The following is an 18,499-nucleotide window of genomic DNA, read 5'->3' on the forward strand; positions in this document are numbered from 1 at the left end:
GGCACTCTAGTGGTATGAAAGCAATGTATTCAAATATACTCAGGCTTCTGCACTAAAAATGCTCTGAACATTTAGAAAATCAGGAAAACCAGAAATTCTCAAAGCCCTGGACCAAGGGAGTTTCTTTTTTAATTCCACATGATGGGCATGAGACAGATGCCAAAATAGACATCTCATCGAAGACAGATAAACTATTGAATATATGAAACAGCATAGCTCCGTGTATCCAAGGAAGTACCACTAGTGTCTTAGGCATCTTCTTCTCTGTCTTAAGGTATCTTAAGAGAGATGCTACTCTTAGGGCATCTAAACACTGACTACCTGGTGGTGTTTGAAAAATACCTCCAGTAAAAGCTTCCTGTTCACTATGGTGTCACACAAACTATAAATGATTTTAGCATTCAGCTTGTCAATTGGACAGATGCTGCCATAAACAAGCAACCACTGACGTGCTACCAGACCAACTTGTAGAACATTTGGGGTAGGCAATAATACAGAAATTTGTACCAGTAAAGATATGTAATCATTAAGCAGGAGTTGCATGGTCTCCTGAGGTGGTACATATGCACTGATTCTCTCTCCCCCTTAACAATGTCTGACACAGCATTCTAGTGCTGGTGTGAAACATACAGTTCATCTACAGCAGCAACACGCAAGACAGCTCAGGGAAGTAAGGTACTGAAATCAAGGAAGAATGGTATTAGTTTTGAAGAGGTGGGGGAGTTGAAACTGTTAGCTCATAATTCAGGGTCAGGCACTTCTTATTTTTAACCTACGGGCTGAAATTCTACTTTGTGTCATGGAAAAGATGAATAGTTCCTTCAGGGGGTACCTAAAATTGTTTACTGTTCTCATCACTTTGCCACAGTTAATACTCACAGCACATAATATATTACCTAGCAGTCTAGAATTATTGCTTTGCAGCAATTTTGTAGTGCTTACTTCAAAAGAAAACATGATACATGTCACATAAAGGATGAATGATGACAACGACATATAAAAGATATATTAGTGGTGTTTTGAATTATGAAAAGTTGCAGTCTACTTTCTTTTGTCCTGCACTTGTCAACAGTATACTAACGTCTCTTTAGTAATTGCTATTTCTAACTATTTAAAATATTTAAATAGACCCCTCATTTGAAAAGGACTTCAAAAATATACTCAAACTTTTGAAAAATATGATCATATAGACACATTAACCGACCTTCCAAGGTCAAATAGAAAATATGTAACAGACCAGAACACAGTGCAGCTTTTCCAACTGTTATGTTGGAGTCTTCTTTCATCTACTTTTACTGTTTGATATGTCTCATTTTCCCAGTTCTTATCATTCAACTTAGACTTTACCGTTCTCTGAAAGCAATTATTAAAATATGCAATTAAATGAAATGCAATCAGCCTCACAACTTAGAAATGAAAATACTGAAATTGTTCTCCCAGTGAATTTCTTACATGCATTTCATATATTAAGAGATATTTCCAATATTTAAGATGAAAACTCTTTTTAGAAGAGCTTAATTTTAACTTTAACTCTCCAAACTCTTTTATTTAAAAGAGCAATCAAAAAGCAACCAAAAATCAATGCCGTATCTAATTTGAATCTTCGTCAACATCATATGGCATGCTTTGTGCAAAATAACACTTCATGGAAAGAATATCATATTGATATTAAGAAAAGAAAAGCAATTAATCATCTCCTGTGTTAAATGTTCTGCAGTCACTGTCATATGCAATTTTATCAGCTGTACTGAAGCCAAAGAACATTCTGAATTTCACACATCAGGGCAGGAAATGAAGAACCAGTGCAGCTGTCTAGATTACAATGAGCTATTTTCTGATCCTTTGCATTTCAGTAAAGGTTTTAAAAGTAATACATTCTTGTAAACCAATCAAACCTGATTATCAGTTTCATAGTTTACTGCAGCTGCAAATGTATGCGTGTTGATAAAGGGCTGGAGAATTTTCAGATGTTAGATACAGTCAGTTTTCCTACCTCTCTGATACCTGTGCCTTAGAGGCTCTCTTTCTTTTAGGAATACTATGTAGAAATAGAAAATAAGTAGGATAGGATATTTTCAGACTTGACAGCAAAATCTACTTAATGGCAGATAAACCGCAGGCTATGTTAAGCAATATCTCCGATCACTACTGTTTACATATCTTCCTTGTATGTGTTATATAAGAATAAGCTTAAATAATGTTTGAACAAGTAAAAAACACACAGGCAAATGTAGCTAAAAGACATGTTCAAATGTTGAGTCATTTTTTTTCATTTTTTTCTGAGAACGAGAATAGGTCACTATATTACTTTTTTTTAAGACATATACAGACCTACAAACAGAAATCCCCAGCTTTTTGAGATATTTTTCTTTTTCATGACCTTACATTAAACATGCGAATCTAATGTAAGTGCATTGCCATTGCTGTTCATTAACTGATTCACAGCTAGTAAATTCTAGTAGAAATCTCTGCTTGAAAATTGAGGTTCTAGAGTTAACAGGGAAATTGTTGATTTTTTAGGAACTAAAGGCTTCATTCAGGGGTATTGGATGCAGCCAATTGAGTCAAACCTTATTTTGGTTCATGTAATTTAAACCAACTAAAAGTCCTAAAGTACAATGCTGTCTGTCCTAAAACAGTATTGAAGGTTACTATGCAGCCATGAGAAGAAGGAAATATACCCCTGATAAAGAGGTCTGAGAGTGAGAGGACGTAATGGTCTGACAGCACCGAAAGATTTTAACTAGAGCTGCAATCAAACAGGCAGGCAGGAGAGACACCACAACTGGGACAGGTCTCCCAGGACTGCAATCACAAGGACCTCAGAGTAACTTGGGACTGGGGAATATGAAATGGATTAAACCTTGTCATTTCTGAAAGCCTGGTATTTTGTGTTGTACGTTCTAGTTGTGCAGTACAAATTTCTACCTGCTTGCTTCATGCAGGCAATTATACTGCATATGAGGAAAGAAATTTTCTCTCCAGAGATGCACAATCCATATGCATGTATTTCAGAGAGGCAACTTTAACCAGACATCTGATTAGAAACTAAAGCTCTTTTTAAAGTATGCTGGAAAATATGCATATCTGGACTGAATTCTTAGTGAGTTTATTTTTCCCAAAAAATATTGTTGGTCCATGTTCAAAACTTTGCTGCTGCTTATTTAGCAGACACAATGCAACTGCTGTGTCCTTACATAACATTAAATTTAAACATCACAAGTGTGGGTACTGTGAACACTTTGAAGTCCCAGCTTTTAGAATGGCAAAGCAGATCAGGAAACCAGCCTTGGAGAAGACCATGACATCATTCTAGTCCATTTGCCAAACTTCTTGTCAACAGAAGCACAAAGTAGGAGGGCTGAAGGTGACGTACATGCAGGGCATGCATGACTGGGCATGCACCCAAACCTATGATGTGGAAACTGCTGGCATCCCACATTTATTAGGTGACTGCCAGCATTCAGCTCTTCTGTTTTCTAAATCTGTACCAATTCTGTCTCACACAGTGCCTGAAATGCCAGTGGTATCACCAGTTGTATCATCAGTCCAAGAGATTGGACTGTGCACTTAGTCACATGGTCTGAACTTTTGGGTAGACCTGTGCGGTGTCAAGAGTTGGACTTGATGATCCTTAAGGGTCCCTTCCAACTCAGGATATTCTATGATTCTATGATTCTACTCAATGTTGAGATGTTGCTGACCCGGGGTGTAAAAATTATTGTATTATGAAAGGATGGTTCCTGCCTTATTTAGGATTGTGCCATCACCTATCTGATCTTCTTACCAAATAGCCACTATTGCCATTTAAGTTATGTTATGAAAGCTTTGGAAATGGCCTATTGATTTCCAACGGTAGAATAGTGATAGTTAGTAATAGTCTACCAGAAGAACTGTGATTTTATTTCATAATTCAAGTAAAACTGAAGATATATGTATAGTGACATACCAGCTGAGAATGAAAAAATTCTCATAGTATTAACAAAATCATCAAACAATTGGGGAAAAAAAAAAAAAAAAAAAAAAGTAAGCAAACAAAAAGCAGGAAAACAGTAACATTATTTTCACAATGCCTTCAAAATCCATTTCCTTTTCTTCACAGATACTTTTCACAACATTAAAAAAAAAAAAAATCTCAGAATATTCTAAACAGAAATTCTGAATATACATCACCTTTCTTGGACACACTTTTTTCAAAACTTATCTACACAGCTTTTCTTCCTATGGGCTAGTTCTGAAATAAAGAAATATGAAAGGAACTTTTTCTCATATTGAAGTATTCTGAATTCAGTTTTTTTTTGTTGTTGTTGTTTTCTAATGGAGTAAAAAATATTGAAAAGGTCCACAGCGCATAGCCCAAATCCAACTTCCTAAAATCCCAAATCCCCGGTGAAATTATATTTTCTATGGATTGTGCAGCAAGGCGTGTATTTTGGGTAAAAAATGAAAGCTTGCCAAATGTGCAATCATAAAATTTGAAGATCTGTGCAGAGTTTCTGTGCACTGCCATAGAATACCTACAAAGTTCACTTTTTTTTTTTGCTTAATCACACTTCTAGACTTGTGATGTTCCATGTGCTTTTTTTTTAAACAAACAAACAAACAAACAAACAAACTTTATGTTCCCTTAAAACATTTTAATTGGGAAAATATTTGATTATTTCAAACTCTTCTATATACTCTATACTCATCTATATACTAATACTCTTCTATAACTAGTACTCATCCAGGTAAATATTCCCCTACATATTTCTCACAAGCTATTATAATAACTTAAATACTATGTCTCCACAATCATTATTGAAACATAGACTTCATTTTCAATTACCTACAAGCTAGAGTGCACTCACACAAGATAACAATGGCAACAACAACCACAAAGTTTTATTTACTTAAACAAAACTCAAGACTTGCTATTGCAGGAGTATCTGTCTAGCATTTTCCTGTAGATGTATAAATAGAAGCAAAGAATCCTCAGTTGTGCCTGAGCAATGTAACTATGGCAAAAAAATCTACTCCAATGTGTTTAGCAGTGTGTATTATAAGAAAAATTTTGTCTTTCTAGTAGGCTGTAGTAGCTTACTGGTGTTACTACAATTAGAGATAAGCAAATTTCCAATTTTGAGACTTGAATTGTCTCAGATGTGTATATATGTTCAGAGCTTCTCTGAAACTTAACTAAATGAGTCTCTGGAATCTAATTCTGGAGTGGAAATCTCACAAGTATACATAGCTTTATGAGATTGAGTTGGCTTCTTCCAGTACAGCCATAAAAGCTGTGAGAACAGTCTTTCAGACAGAACTTTTTAGATCTTCTGGTACTAGTTATAACTAAAGACCACAAATTCAAAAAAGTAAAAAGTAACATAAATAAGTCTGAACCTTTCTGGAGTACACAAAAGATTTCCTGCAATTGTATTTTGCATATGGGAAAATTTTGAAACAGGCCCTGTTCTCACCATAGGGGTATGTACTTATAGAACTAAATTTCAGGTTTTGAATAAATTCTGACAATCTCAGTTTGTAGATCTACTGTACATTAGTAGTAGCAGTGCTTAATACAGTTTTTTCATTTATTCAATAGTCTAAACATAAAATTGCTTTCTATCTTCACGATTTCCAACTCTAACTTAATGGAAAAATGCCCTTGACACTACAGCAAGCACAGCCTGAGTATGACAGTATTGCCAACATTATGCCCCAAACTCAGGATTCAGATACTGAAAATCAATTATTAGTTTTTATACAGCATAGTGCTTTGTATTTGCCTTCTGGGTTTTGAAACTTATTTCCAACTCCTTTGCTGTAATTACAAGTGCTATAGTTTTCCTCTTGATAAATTTTATTGCAGTCCTGTGAATTCACTCTTATTTGTCAATCTCTTTCTCGTAATATATAGTCTGAACTAAAAAAAAAATGTACTGAAGTAATGTAGACTCAGTTCTACGATGATGCATATAGTACATGTAGCCTCAAAATGAAAATTAGCCTGTGGTCATAATTTGCATACCACATCCAACAAAAAACATCATACCTACTTTGTTTATCAGCTTTGCTTCTAAATCTTTTCCTAAAACTTTTATTTCACATCTCTCTTTATCTCTACCAATCTATTCAATGACTGCATGTCTTCTTCTGCTTCCATTTTAAAGCTGCTTTTTTTTTTTTTTTTTTTCATTTTCTGGCTATTCTTTATTTTACCTGTGACTGTCTTTCTGGTGATGCAACTTTGAGGAAACAAATATCTTCTGTAGCATAATCAATACCGTCTATAATTTCTCTCTCATTCAATTAATTAAGGTGCCCCATAAATCTAGTTCTAAAGCCACTTTCCACAGTAGCCTAAAAGAAAATAGAACAGCCTGTTGGTTTACATTATCCCATGTGCCTTGTGACAGGACAAGGAGGAATGGGTTAAAGTTGTACCAGAGGAGGTTTAAGTTGGACATTAGGAAAAAATTCTTTACTGAAAGGGTTATTAGGCATTGGAATAGGCTGCCCAGGGAACTGGTTCAGTCACCATCCCTGGAAGTCTTTAAAAGATGTTTAGATTTAGAGCTTAGCGATATGGTTTAGTGGAGGACTGGTTAGTGTTAGGTCAGAGGTTGGACTCAGTGATCTTGGAGGTCTCTTCCAACCTAGATGATTCTGTGATCTACCCTTTGTTTGTGATCCTCCAGTCAGTTCTCAGGTAAGACAGTATTCTTACTGAAGACAACCTGTTAGCTATTTTATTAAGACTTAGAAGAACATTGCCTCAAATACTTTAAAAACTGTAAATACATTATATTTCTATTTACTAAATTTGTAATTTAAATATAAATCAAGTTTGTCTGTTTTATAATACGCTGCTCATTTGTTCAAAGTCTTGCTATCATTAAGAAATATATTAAAGAAATACATGACAGCATCAATACAATTTTTAAAATGAAAACTTTGACAAAATTATGTATTTGATACTTTTGAGATATATAGAATATATGCTAATTCTTTCCTTCTTGGGTGAATCTGAATGTGAACCAACATCAGTCATTAACAAGATTAACTGAAATATTTCTGCACGGTGAAAATTAACACTTAATGTACAGGAAGATAACAGAAGTAACACACTCATGATCTAGACCTTATATTATCTTTCTTTATATAAACATATTTGAATTATTTGCAAATGAGATCTAGTTCACGGAAGCTTAGTTTTCACTTTCAATTTCTGTTTCATCCTTTACCATTCACTTAGTAGTTTTATGTGAATTCTGCACAGTGCAGTGGTATCAGTGAGAGACTACTTCAGTGAATCTTCCTAAATATCCTGAACTATTCCAGCTTTAAATTGCAATACATTCTCAGGATGTTACTGTTATTACTCTCAAGTAGAGGTCTCTTTAACTACCACTTCAAAGGTCCGTTCTTATACCCATGAAAACAAACTAAATTAAAATGTTAAAATTAATTAACATGTATTAATTTTAATTTTTAAGCCTACTGTTAAAAAACAGAATTGTTACATTGCCCATTCTTTTTGATAGTTATTATCTGTGAATAATATTTCCTTGTTGAATTTCCCTTTTTTCATTTGCTGATATAATTCACTATTTTCTGTCATCTAATACTTTGAGGTAGCTATCAAAATTTGAGGTAGCTATCAAAACTGATGGGAATAAAAAAAAACCTGGAACATAAAAAGTTGTGTCACAGTGGGATTCATTGACTCAAAAATGAAACTTGTAGAAATGAGAGCACAGTATTATTATTAGGTTTTCTACATTTCTACAATTCACTCTCCCTAGATATATGCCTGCCCACATTTATAATATATGAATGATCCATATGTTGATTCAGACTCTCATTTGAACAATTAAATTCAGGACCACAGCTAGTCGGATAATAAAGCTCATCTCAAAGGATAGTAGGAAGGTTGTAGATTTTTCTCCGAAATCTGAAGTATTTCTATTTATTGCAAAAGTGGGTTAAAGAAATTGAAATAGAATAGAAATAGAATAGAATCTTCTGTGCCCAGCAGATCAAATTGTGACATTTGTGTGACTGACATTATCCCTCTATCTTAGCCTGCTAATGTTATTCATATGCTTTAACATACAAGTACTCTGAATAGCTGGCTTGCATATAGACAAAAGAAAGAAGAATGACACAGAAGCAGGTAGCATCCTAGAAGGTGGAAAAATGATATGCAGAAAATGACTCATTAAAGGACATCTGAACCAACCTATTTTTACATGCACAGGGAATAATAATAGTCATTTCTTGGTCTGTGCTAGAGGTGGAAAGGTGGCAACTTCCTACATCACGATTACAAAAATAATCTCTGACTGCACCAGAAATAACTCTGGTGGATTATATTACCTCAGAACCATTAGCAAATGCTTGTACAAAATTACAATTAGTGCAGTATACACTGATTAGCCACTAAAAAGAAATGACAATTTTTGTTTAAAAATTTCCACCTTTTTTACTGAGAATATCTTGGACAACTTGCATCTTGGGAAACTTTATTGGAACTTTAAATTTAAAATGCATACACCTCTTTCTCTTTTGGACATAAACAAAACTATTAGCGCCAGGCTAAAATATCTATCACTGGGATTCGATGCAGAAGAGTTTTATTGAACTGGACTGTTGAAGACAACTTAAATTTTTAATTTCCTAATCTGACCTCAGAATAAGTATAGATATTTTCTTCTAAAATTCTTTTAAATTTGGTAGATTAATGCCAATGACAAAATGAAAGCAAAACAATGAGGAAAGAAAAAGCTTAAGAATATAAAGGGTAACTATGTACTTTATGCTATCATCCCCTAGAAGGACATAAGAAGGTGGCTACATATTTTTAAGCCCACAGTTATGAGAGAAAGAAAAGCAGGAACAAAGAGGGGGCATAATCCAGGCTCCATCATGTGAAAGAATTACAGTTAGCCTGGATTATTTTAATATTCTATCTTTAATAAATGTACTGATGTCATTCCCCAGTGGATGACTAAGAACATCTAGGATGTTAAAGAAAATGCTTCTTGGATCACGGGGCAAAAGAGAGAAATCATTGCAAGACATGATGGAACAGATGTAGACAATGACCCCAAATCCTCTTTAGAATACAAAATTCAAGCCTTCAATATTTTCTTTCGTGGTAAGTGAGTTTTATCATTTAACATCACAGACTGCTGGCTCTGTATGAATTTTATTTGTCAATAACAAATAACAGATTGTTGCTAACATTCAAATCGAAATATCCTAGGCTTCTAAATACTCCTCAGTAATACAGAATGAAAAGTATAAAACATCTTTAATATGCTATATTAGCTGTCTTGGTGAGTCTCTACCTAGAGGGAGTAGACAACTGATTGCTCCTTTGCAAGCTTGAGAAATATTTGCAATGCAGAGTTCTGCAAAAGTACTAGGAGTACAACATAAGTTGTACTCTGACACCTGATGCTTTCGAGATCTATATTTGTGGCTGTGCAACACATTGAATTAGCATTTGCAACTAACTCAAACATTTGTGGCTTGTTTTAGAAGTCTTTATAAAAAAAAAAAAAAACATCTTTACTGATGTGGTATTTGAGAAGATAGCCTCACTGGGATCAGGACCAAGTTTTCACACAGATCACATGCTATATGAAACACACAGATTTCAAACACATTTGTTTGAGTCTCAGAAAAAGCCAGTTACCCCAGAAACATTTACTCTAGTGGCATCTGATCTTAGATCACTTGCCACCAACTGCAGGAAAGATGTTTTCAGAAGGCATGCTCCTGCCATTTGCCATGCTGGGGGAGAATTTTATGTAATTCATGTATATCCTTGTTATTGTCACTGAGATAAAACAAAAAATACAGTATAAGGCTACCTCAGTATTCGTTCAAGACCTACATCTAATTCGGGTAGATTGTGGATTCCTTTATTCATTGGAAGTTGTGACAAAACTGCCATGCCACTGTCCACGTGTATCCATTAGCTGATAATTTCTGTAAATTGGCTGATTATATTCAGGTAAGAATGCAAGTCCTGCAAAACAGGAGCAATAAAACTTTTGAAAAGATTGTTGACAGATGCAACAATGAAAGAAAAATCACCATCATTTTTAATCTGAAATGGATCTTTGTTAAGACTCTTTCATGGCAACCTTTTTTCTTAAGAATAAAGAAAACTCTTCTCCTGGACTTTATTAAAATCTCTTCTATCAAACCTAAAGAAACAACAAAATTCACATCTCTAAAAGATTTTCATGAAAACAAAGATAATGGCAGATATTGTGAGATAAAAAGTTAAATTAGGTTGCTACCATGCATAATTTTGGCGATTCCACCTAAGCACTGATTGAAATGTTTGGCTGTTTGGTCTTTCTTTGGGTCAGGAACCTTACTTAGAGGACCAGGTTCACCCTGGGAATGTTCTCAGTCTTTACAAAACCAGTCACTCCACTACAGTTCTTGTTCATCTCAAGAGCAATAAAAGAATATGTTTTTATACTAGTAAAGTTGTACTGTAGTAAATGATGTCTTTCAAAACTGTTGGGTTAATCTGGCTTTTAACTTAAAATGGTTATGGTTAAAAATGGTTGAAAGAGGTTATGCTCACCTCTTTCTTGATATTTTTCATATGAATAGTTCCACACATTCAGCATAGGATAGCTGATATCCCAATAAACAAAGGTGGTGACCTTTCTCTACTTGTAAACATAAGGCAAATTCTATCAAATATTCAACAAATTCTTACAATAGCACCTGTGTTCTAATCCCAAGAGGGAATTTGAGAGCAAGCAGATGGATGAGGTACTCATATCAAAATACAGTCCCAAGAAAGAGATCAGTGCAGAAATGCCAACTGAGATTTTATTTACTGTTCACTCAGTGAGATGCACAGAGAATAGGAAATTGAAAATACAGATGTGATGGGAATTATACATGAAAATACCCAGTAAAATGCAATATGCAATGTACTCCATTCCACTTCTGTGTATGCTTATAATATGCTGATGTATCAGCAACCTCAGCTATCTTGATACTCTGCCTACCCAGGATAGCTTGTACATTGGCTTCATCATCAGAACTCCTCTTTGAAAGCAAATGACCCACTTTATTCTGTCCCCTTTTCTCTCTCCATTAAAATAAGGTAGAACTGATATGGTATTTTCATTTGGTTTTGGCCTCTTGTCATTCTAAACCCTGCTAAACTGAGAGAAAATAAGAAATTTCCTCTAAGGCTTCTTCTGAATTTCTTGAATTTCACTGGTGACCTTCTGAACTAAAATGGACATATTTGCTTTTGGGAAGGATATTTATTGCCCTTTGTGATGACTAGAATTATTAGGGAAAAGCAACCTTTTAAAGCACATTGTTTTATTGGAAAACCTCCTCTTTCTTTACATTTCAATTTTTCCTCTAGATAGTTCTCATGCAGTATTTTCCTGGTGTATGTCTCAGACATTTTTCAGACAACTGCAGAATACTTTGAATCCGGCAGCCACTATCGCTACAACCAGCCTCATAAAAATCAGTATCAATGAGTTTATGCATGCAAATACTAACATTCAGGCTGTACTTTATGCTAAGGAAAAAAAATATATAAAACTTTCCATCTAAGAATTATACTTCAGTCAATGTCTGCTAATCAATGTCTTTTCATAGAATGAGGGCAGACAAAAAAGATTTTATGTGAAACCTCATCTAAAACAAATAAATTTGCAAACATCAATTTGATGTCATTAGAATGGCAACTTCAATTTGTTTTAATTTCTGTATAGGAATTTAAAACTATCATTTCATTTTCTTCTGAAGCATTATGTGCAAGCTCATTTTTAGAACTTTAAACTCATGTGTTTCAGACTACATCATGTGTTCCTGGCCTAACTCCAGTGATTTTGATGAAACTTGCAACAGGGAAAAAAAATAAAAATTTTTGCTTTTATTTTTTTCTAGATACTCCTTAGAAAATATTTTGATGAATGAGAATGCTTCTCCCATCTGAACATAATCTAGAGGTTGAAGCCTTGTGGGAAAAAACTCCTAATAATCTGTATACAGTCTAAAAAAAATAAATCTTAGAATCAGGAAGGTCATTCAGTGTTCCATTTTGTTAACTGAACATTATGAAGAGCCTCTCTGAATTGGTAATTCTTAATCAGCAGCTCATTTCTGAAGATATTTTCCACTTCATGAGAGAATACTCACTAAGGTGATAACACCTGAGACAATTTCAGTACTTGTACTGCAAGTTAGTATTTGTGAAGAAAAAAGAAAAAAAAAAAAGTGCTCTCAGTTAAAACTTCTCCTATAACTCTTGCCGATAATACTCCATTGGCATTAACATAGCATAAAATGAAGTACGTAGTACTTGGAACTGATAAGCATTCTCTAGTACTTTCATAAAGTGTAACTGATCTTTCAATTATTAGCAGAGATACACTTGAGAAAGCAGAATATTAAGAGGAGATTACAGCACAGCATTTAAATTCCTGAGCTGTTTCACTTAAATAAAGTGCAAATTTTATACTTTCCACTTTTCCTAGCACTCCTCAAACCCTAAACTATTTAAAAAAAAGGACAAAATAAAATAGATAAATACATGGATACATTTGATTTTCTGATGAAGAGTGAAAATAAAGGCAGTGTCATTGCAGCTGCAGTACAGATGTTTTTTCTTACACTATTTCACTGAATATTAAACAGATACTCAAAATGTTTGAAAGCATAGTAAACAAACTGAGTCTGAAAGCCCTCTACATTTATCAAATAGGCACATTCAGAATATCTGGATGGCTACCAGCATTTAAAAGAAAAAGAAAAAGAAAAAAAAAAGAGAGAGAGAAAAAAAAAGAAAACACTGAAAACAGTGATTTCTAAATTACACATAATTACATATTTACATTCTTCCTATGTTTAATAAAAAGGCAATAGTCTGATAGAAATCAATTGGAGATGAAAATGGAAAGACCACAATCACATGCGTGCATTAGTTAAAGGATTTCCTAGACAATGCAGAACTAAATGAAACAACATTTAAAAAAGTTGCAAGACTTCTATTTACTGATAGGTCTGAAAGAAAAGAACTGCCATTGAAATTCACACTAGGATGAACAGATTTAACTTTTATGAACAGTAATGGTGGGCTAAGATTTTGCTGTGCTTCTAAAACAGAAGTGGAAAGTTTGCAAGTGACCTGTCTTTTGGCAAACACATCGGCATCACATTAAACTTACTCAATTGCAGACATTTAATGTGGTATGACTTTGTAATACAAAGTTAGCACATGCAGGCATCCAAAGGTGCAATGAAGTGTCATATATACTTTGGACTTCTCATTACCCTTTAAAGCTTTAAGTACAGCAACATACTCTAATAGCAAAATAAATAGGCGTACACTAATAGCAAAAGCCTGATCCAAAGTCCACTCTGCCCACTGTTGCTGTCAGAACAAATGAATTGTGGAACCAGAAGTTACTCAACATTGCTCATTTAAACTCATCACGTATGACACAACAGAAACTCATCAACAAAGTGTATATGAACAAATGTGGTTCTATGCTTCTGGCATACAAGCATCTATAACACTACACTTGGTAGCCCAGGCATGACCATTCGTTATCTTGCAATGAATCTCTGCATTTTATATTTAACTCTTTCTTGACTTTTACTTTTCAGTGTTTGGCAGCAATAAAATCACATAGTATTTTACGAAGTAGAAATCAAGTATATGATTTCCAGTTGAAGGAAAAAACATTCTTCCTCTTACTAAGCTAGTATGTCATTAGCTATTGCTGAAAAAAAAAAAAGTTTGCTTGCTTTTTTTTTTTTTAATGCTACTTTGATATAATTTCTTCAAGTAATACTTGTAATTACTATATTTTTGAACAATCTTCTGATGTATTCTTTCTTCTTTCAAATTTAAATGTATTTTCTACTAGGTATTTTATGTATTAACTTTAAGAATTTGCCAGAGAAATTATGCATTTTATGCACATGAATTAAAGTATTTAGAGGTCTTTAAACTACTGAGGTAAGGCAGCTTAAATTTCTTCTAGGATTCTAACTCTCACAAGGAGTCACAACTCCAGATTGAATGGAGATAGTTTCTTGCCAGCGGAAATAATGACCATCCCATTCACGCAACAGTGCTGGCTTTTGGATGGTGGTATGAAGAGAGATTGTTTTTGCTTTGTGCTGCTCTTCTTAAAAGCTCTGCACTACTAATAGCCTTTCACTTGCAGCTAGGGTTTGGGGCAAATGAAAGTCTGAAGATTATCACATCTCAGTTACATATTATGTAAATGACAGCTTGAAAATTCACTGCATCTTGGATGTCTTCTTAAAAATATGGCCTTCAGCCTGCAGAACAGGGCAGAAGCTTTTTCCATGGGTATAAATTTACAAGCAAAAGAAAAAAAAATGTAATTTTTCGGTAAACTTGTACATCATTTTCCATTCTGAAAAAAACATTTAAGTCATATTCTTAAACTACTGACAAATCTAATGGCAGAGTCAGCTTGAGTAGAAATATAAAGCCCTGAGAAAAAGGTAGTGCACAGCCACTCAGTCCCTTTGCAGATTAGGAATCAAACATTACAAAGGGAAACCCTTTAACACTTGTCTGCCCCAGCATCAAGGCAGACTTAACCTACCTCCACTCTCCACTAAACAGAATTTATTTCCCTTTCTGTTCTATCTTGGTTATATTCATGGTTGCCCTAAACAAGGCTAAAGCAGCTTGACACATACTCTACACAATATTACCAATACCAGAGAGACATCTGAACCTACCAAAGACTTTGAATGCAGGATCTGTACATCAAAGTTGAAAGGACCTAATCAATGCTGACTTTTCTGCACAGGCAGAAAATGGTCATCAAAAGTACCAAGGTCATGGGTAATGTTGCGGAGGCCTTGCAGTCTGAAACAAAATCTTCCCAAAAGCAGCACTCTGGCAGATATCAGATGTGCCCATGATGTTATGTTCCTTCTGATAGTAACACATGTAGCCCTTTGACTCCTATTAACTTTCATTCATTCTGTATAAATAATGAGAAAATATGCTCTAGGAAATCATTTTGTAATTAAAAAAAATACTATCTGCAATTGTTCTTTTTCCCATTTCTAAATTATCTTAAATTATCAAAGCCTTTACATTCTATCTACACATTTCACTTTTCTGTTCAAACAATACTTTTCATTTCTTGAACATGGAAGATCCTTATATACCATTAATTACTAGGAACAGGGAAAAATGAGCTTCACAGCATGACATAATAACTAAAATTACTCTCTTCAGATATGTGAATTGCCCAGTCTTTCTAAAATAATAGAAATTCTTTCCGGAATTTCTGCAAGTGTAGAAAGGCTGTATAAATACCAGTTGTCATTTTCCAAGTATTGGCATGTCTAATAGCTGATAAAAAAAAGTGTCACGGAAAAAAATAGAACTTGAATCTTCAGGGTTTTATGGCAAAGTGTTATTTTTGTGGCAAATAAGGTAGAGGGTAATGTGTTCATAAATCAGCAAAGAGGTGACAAACTATTAGAAACATTTTGCAATTTCCATAGAATCCTGCCATGAATAGGAGATTTTGATCAAACCGAGTTTTTACTCTTTACTACTACTACACTTGTATTTGTTTATTCTTATATGACTATGATGTATGTATGTATGTAGTTTTCTATTTGTTCTGGTAATTTTACTTGTTTTTACTACTTTTAAAAATCTACTAGAATAAAATTGTATAAGTCACTTCTACTTTATTTTATAAGCATGCATCAGTTTTGTATGCAGATTAAAAATAAATAAAAATAGAATTATAAAAGTTGAGGTAACCAAAATATTTATGTAACTGCAAGGCACTACTACATGCTTCATTCTCTCTTCTACCCACACCACATTAACTTACACTCTCACGTGTAAAATCAGTGTCAGCTGTCCATTTCTAAGTGTCCAATGATTCTATCTAATGCTATATAAATGCAAACAATTAAAAAGATAGCATTTATGCCTTGAAAACTTCACAGTGAGGAACAGATAAGAACAGAAATGTAAGCCAGATGAACAGGAAGAGAAGGAAAAACAAGCATTAAACACTCAGGGAAAACATAAGATAGATTTCAGTGGCAGCTGAGAAGTACTGTTAGTACTTTGAAACAAAAAAAAGTGGAGGAGTAAACAAGATAGAACTGGAAGTCTGCACTGGAAAAGAGAGAGAAGGGAGTGGATTTTGCAGGAAGAGATTGAGAATGTTCTAAATGCTTTATGAGTATGGACTATGAAGTTTAAAGAAGATTTTCTACAATAACATAACTCCCAGCTGGGCCAATTTTCTAAACCCATGAAGGACATTCATGTCAGCTTGACTGTGTTGGTCTCGATGAAAGCTTTCTTCATCAAAGCCTCCCCTCCTTTATTGCCCTCCCTCCCCTTAACAGAAACCACAACCACCAAAACAGGGCTATGAATATTTCAAAGAACTAAATGGGATAGATGGATTAATATTTTAATTCAAGTTATGCTTGCCTTTTATCGAGATGTAACTTTGAACATAATAAATTCTGTTTAAAGGACCAAAGGCTTTCATATTCTATATTTTGCATCCTTTTTAATTATTTATTTTAGGCTCTCTCTAAACAGTGTAATGTTTATAGACATAGACAATGGTATGCCAAAAGCAGAGAACAAAACTAAGATTGTATCGTCTACTCTTCTAATAAATTTTCAATATAAAACACAGAAGAAATCTGTTTTACATTGCCTACTGTAAACATTTGTGCTGTGACTTTCTTTACGTCGATTGACAGATCCATAAAAAGAGCACAGTATAGTATTTACCAGAAAAAATGTGAAGAAATATTTTCTGAGACTGGCTGCAGGCAACAGCTGAATTATAGCAGTCTAGCCAATGAATGCTACTGGGAGTGTTCACAAGAGTAGAATTCAACAGGACTGAGTGATTCACTCATCGCCTTCTGGGATAAAATCATATTTATTTCAAGGAATTCATTGATATTAAAGTATAGGCATGTTATCGTATATACACAAAACAAATTGAAAAAGGCTACTGGCCAACAAAGACTGTGTTTCGGATCAATTTGGACACATAGGTAAAATTTCCTCAACAAAGATAAAATGGAACTATGGGGTATGAATTTTGCATTTTTACCACAGAAAGCTCATATTTCTGATAATAACATTTAGTGAATTTCTCAGTATTTTTGTCACTTAGTAACTCAGCTTTTATTGGGTTCACTTTATTACTTCTTTATCATTAGTACCAAACTTATCCAACTTAACAAAAAATCAGATGATATTTACTACTTTCCCATATATCCATTTGATATTTGCCCATATGAAATGTCCTCTCACAAGCAATGTCCATGAGATAACTTTTACAAGCAACTGAGCACTTGCATTCAACAGCTAACAAAGGTTAGTGTTCAAGCAAGCTTCATCTTTTTTCAACTTCATATTTTGTTTCTTCAATTAAAAAAAAATCTTCCATTTACTTTTCTCATCCTCAATCTATGAGCTCTTCAAGAGGTTTTATGTATTTGACCAAACATTAGCATTATGACAACTTAATGTAATTTAGACACTGCTATGTCAGAGTTTACACTAAGAAACAGTCCAGAATACACTCAAGAAAAGCTACCAGAAGTCATGTTGTTTTGTTTTGTTTTGTTTGTTTGTTAAACTATGTTATGCCAGCAATATGAAATACATTGTCTCATATTAATGAGAGAATGAGATTTATGGCAAAATTGAGGCCTCACTGATTAGAACTTGGAAAATAAAGCAAAGTGAATTGGTTCAGGTTACAATAGAATATGTTCCAAACTATTGGTCTTTGAAAATGAAAGAATGATAGCTTATAATAGAACAGAAACATTCTTTAAATATTCAGGATTGCTATTGAAGCAAAAGCTCCAGTACATATCACATCCCTTCCAGCTGTTGATGGTCCAAAGATTTTCCCTTTGAAGATAACCTCATGCTCCCTTTACAAGAACAACACTAAAGCTAGTAAATTCTAAGACTTAGTTTTGCCTTGTATACTTTCTTCCTTTTCTTAAGACGCAAGTGTTTTTTTTTATGGTTTGTTTTTTTTTCTTTCAAGCCAGATTCATACTTCAAGTAGAGGCAATGACGGAAGATAAATGTGAAGTAGCACGGACCTGCATAGGAACATGGAGATTTGTCAGCAACGAAGCTTCTGAGTGTACTTTTGAGACCAAGAATTATACTATGACTGCATTATACTTCATTTCCTCCTCAACCTTTTTTACCTTTGAAGTCCATGACTACTTTTGTTTTTATAATATATTTTTCAAGCTAATTTGGTACATAAAACCTCCTATTTAAAGACCATACAGCACTGAATTCTTGCTTGGAACAGTAAATAATGGATACTCCTTCAGCAAAAAAATATCTGATTAAAAAAAGAATTAAAAAAGAAGAAAATAAGAGAAAGAAAGAAAGAAAAAGAAAGAAAGAAAGAAAGAAAGAAAG

General features: G+C 33.9%; 1 protein-coding gene across 5 annotated transcripts in view; it reads right to left on the bottom strand.

Annotated features, from left to right (window-relative positions):
- The window catches only part of IMMP2L (inner mitochondrial membrane peptidase subunit 2), a 474,976-nt gene that overhangs the window by 47,762 nt on the left and 408,715 nt on the right, over window positions 1-18,499 (bottom strand). The gene's annotated exons all lie outside the window — the stretch shown is intronic.

The sequence above is a fragment of the Anas acuta genome, chromosome 1 (assembly GCF_963932015.1).
Source record: "Anas acuta chromosome 1, bAnaAcu1.1, whole genome shotgun sequence".
NCBI lineage: Eukaryota > Metazoa > Chordata > Aves > Anseriformes > Anatidae > Anas > Anas acuta.